Consider the following 3568-nt stretch of genomic DNA (forward strand, 5'->3'; position numbering starts at 1 on the left):
CTGGGTCGTGCACGCTCTGGCACGACCTGGCCGCGGTGACCACGTCACGTTCTGGGCGATGCAGTGTGTCTACTAGCCAGGGCTCGCGCCAGCAGGTACAGGGGGATGAGGCCAACCTTGTTGACAAGGTCAGAGAGGGAGAGGAAGAGAGGGGGCAGGTGGTGGCATGGAGGTGATCATGTGGCCGGCATGGTGTGGCATGAGGTGTGCAGGGCTCTCCTGGGGTCAACCTTTGCATGGTGGTGGTCAGTGATGTGAGGTGAGTCCAATTGACAAGGTGAGAGTGACCGGAGAGGGCAGGGGAGTAGGGTTGGCATGGTGATGTCTAAATCCAAGGCATGGGCTTGGCATTGATCATTTCTTTGCTTTGACTAAGGTGCAAGTGGATGGTGAGGTAGAGGAGAGGTGCAGGGATGCAGAGGGGGTTAGGTTGGGCTTGGTCCACCTCCAAAATCCAGCATGGGCATATATCTATGTGATGCCCACAAGGTGTTTGACAAAATGGCCGAAAGAAAAAAAGTTTGGAATTTTTGATTCAATTTTGGTGGGTTTGATTTAAATAAGATTTGGAGTAGAGTGGTGGTGGTGGTGGTCAAAATGGTGCTGGTTTGCAAAATGCCAAAATGGGTATGATCTACACTTTGCCTCAAGGTTGCAACTTGTCTCATTTATATTGGTCAAACTAGGCAGAGTCAACCATGAGGGTCAACACCAAAAATGTTCACCTTGACATGGTCTTGGATGAGGTGAAAAGAAGTGAGAAGGTTTAGTTTAGAAATCTCTTAGTACAAGGGCTCAAAGTGGGTGTCATGCTAAAATTGTCAAGTTGGACCATTATCATATGTGAGTAGGATTTGCTATTTCTTTTGATTTGATTTGTGTTTCCTTGATACAAAGGTGTTTGTTATTGATATATTAGTGTTTCACAAGCAATGGCACAAGCCAAAATGGCCTAGCTTAAAGATTTGGAAAATTGGCCATAGCCACATATGTGTATTTCCTATTTTTATTTCCTTTTCTTTTTCTTTGATCAAAGGGCATGGTTTTGGATTCCTCGAGTGTTAGTGTAAGTTTATTAAGGGTTTCCAACCATTTTGGTAGGGTAATGGTGGCATAAGACAAGAATTGCATTTTTGGCTATATGCCCACATATGCCTCTATGTATAGTTTTATTTTCTTTTTATTTCTTTTTGTTTCACTTTGGATTTGATTTGCTAAGTCCCAGATAGTGTTTATTAATGTTTTAGAATCATCTAAACAAGGTAGAAGGGCTTAGGGTAAAGTTTTACAAAAATAGCCATAACCTCATATATAAGAGTATTTGCATTTGCTCTTTTTCTTATTTATTCTTCTTTGATTTAAATGGGCATGGTTTAGGTTTTAGTGGGGTCTAACAATGGTTCACCACCATTTAGAAAAGTGGCTAGGGCATAAGTCAAAATTTGTAAAAATAGGGTTTTAGGCTTACATATGTTTTCTCTTTTCATTTATTTTTATTTTGCTTTATTTCATTTGGACTCCACAGAGCAAGGTTTAGGGTTTAAGATCTTTTCAAAAATCTTTAAACAAACAAATATGGCAAAATCACAACATATAAGCATGATCACTATGTATCAAACTTAATTTAATAAAAGTTTTTGTTGGTTCCAAAATTCGAAAAAAAAGGGAAATTTATTTTTCTTCTTTGTTTAAAAATTTGGGGTGTTACACATAGCCAGCTGGAATCTCATTGCCATGCCATGTTGCCGGCTCACCTTCAGCTCCAAATGCAGGTAAGGCATAGCCGACCGCCACCTTAACAGATAAGTTCATGAACACCTCATGGAGATCACAAGGTGTTTGCTCCTTGATTCCATCCACGGGGTCGCCAGGACCGCCATCTATCATCCGTAAAGGCGGGGCCTCCGAGTCGGCCACGCTGCTGTCTCGCCGCTGAGATATGCCGGCGGTATTATCTGGCTGGCGCTATCCTTTTAGTTCATTTATCTCCCGCTGCTGCTGCTGAATCTCCCGCTGCTGCTGGTCAAGTTGACATTGGAACTCGGCCATCCGGTCATTCTGCACCTCCAGCTCGCGTTTTTTTGGTCTCGCTCGGCTTCTATAAGTCTCCGCGTCGTCCGGAAACCCAAGCGCCCACGGAACACTAGGGCCGAAGCCTCTTGTTCGTCCTCCCTTTTCAGGATTACCGAGGACAAGCGTCAGCAAGTCTTTCTCTCTATCGGGAGCAAACTTCAGTTTTCCCGCTTTAATATCAGCCATCACTTCAATCCATTTTTCCCTGGGTACCTTAACCTTGCTGTCACTTTCAACAAGGTTCCCTGTCTTCATGTCATACTCACAGCCATGCCCAAGGAACCAATTTCGAGCCCTAGTATCCCATCCTTCTCGCTCGGGTTCTGGAGTGATCCCATTCCGCTTCATCTCAGCCTCTTGTGCATCCCACTTAGGCATGGCTACTTCGTATCCCCCTCGCCCCGTATGATGGTGATATTTCTTTTCGCTTGCATTCTTCTTGTTTTTCTTTGACAGTCTCATAGCCTCCGCTGATTCTTTGTACTTCACAAATTCTTCCCAGTTATGCTCCTGCTTCGCTAGATAGTTTTCGAATAATGGAGGCTTCTTCTCGGCCTTATAAGTTGCCCATAATCGGTTCTTATACGCCCGGAAAAGTTCCCCCATATTCTTAAGAGCCCATTTCTTCACTAGCGCCCTCTGCTTGGCCATCTCAGACTCCGATCTCAAAACTGGCAAAGTGAAATGTGTCATGAGGTCGTCAAAAAGTGTGTCTTTGTACCTATCGGCAACCTGATCTTCGGACACATTCTTGGTCTTGTTCCATTCTCTAATAGTGATCGGGAGACGATCCCTAACCAGAACTCCGCACTGATTTTTAAATGTCACTCTGACAGCCGCGGGTGCCACCGGTTGGCCTTTCGGTGATATAGCTTCAATTGTGAAGTGGTCTTTTGGGCTCAACCTCTTTGCCGGGCCTCGTTTCTCCAACTTATCTTCGGAGGCCTAAGAGAATAAAAATTAATTAATTTATATCTATATGTACATATAGAATTCCATTAATGCCTAGTGATCGTATACCTCGCCATGACCGGAGCCGTCGGCTTCTCCATCACCGGAGCCGTCGGCTTCTCCATGACCGGAGCCGTCGGCTTCTCCATCACCGGAGCCGCGGTCTTCTCCATCACCAGAGTCGCGCTCTTCTCGGTCGGCTTCTGGACCATCGCGGATTATGTCCTCGAATAGGTCTTCCTGTTCCAAGTCTCGATGGATTTCGAATGGATCCATTGTTTCTGCAAAAAATTAAATCGATAAGTACATGTTCTAACCCTAACCAAACCCTAAACTTAATCAAACACTAACCCTAACCAAACACTACCCAAACCCTAACCCTAACCACGGATGGGGTAGGCTCAAGGAGAGGATCTCGACAATGCTCACGTGAGGAAGAGGGTATCGACGTTGGTTGGTTGCGAGAGGGAGAGGGTGTCGGCGACTGGTATTTGCGAGAGGGAGAGGGTGTCGGTTGTTTGCGAGAGGGAGGGAAGTTGCGGCG

General features: G+C 45.3%; 1 long non-coding RNA gene across 1 annotated transcript; it reads right to left on the reverse strand.

Annotated features, from left to right (window-relative positions):
• Positions 1-2770: 2770 nt before the first annotated feature.
• On the reverse strand, positions 2771-3328 carry LOC127323219 (uncharacterized). Its single transcript, XR_011746129.1, has 2 exons — positions 3094-3328; positions 2771-3018 (listed from the first exon to the last, which is right to left on the reverse strand). It is a non-coding gene; the product is annotated as an uncharacterized lncRNA (long non-coding RNA).
• Between the last annotated feature and the right edge of the window lie 240 nt (positions 3329-3568).

The sequence above is a fragment of the Lolium perenne genome, chromosome 5 (genome assembly GCF_019359855.2).
Source record: "Lolium perenne isolate Kyuss_39 chromosome 5, Kyuss_2.0, whole genome shotgun sequence".
Classification (NCBI taxonomy): Eukaryota; Viridiplantae; Streptophyta; class Magnoliopsida; order Poales; family Poaceae; genus Lolium; species Lolium perenne.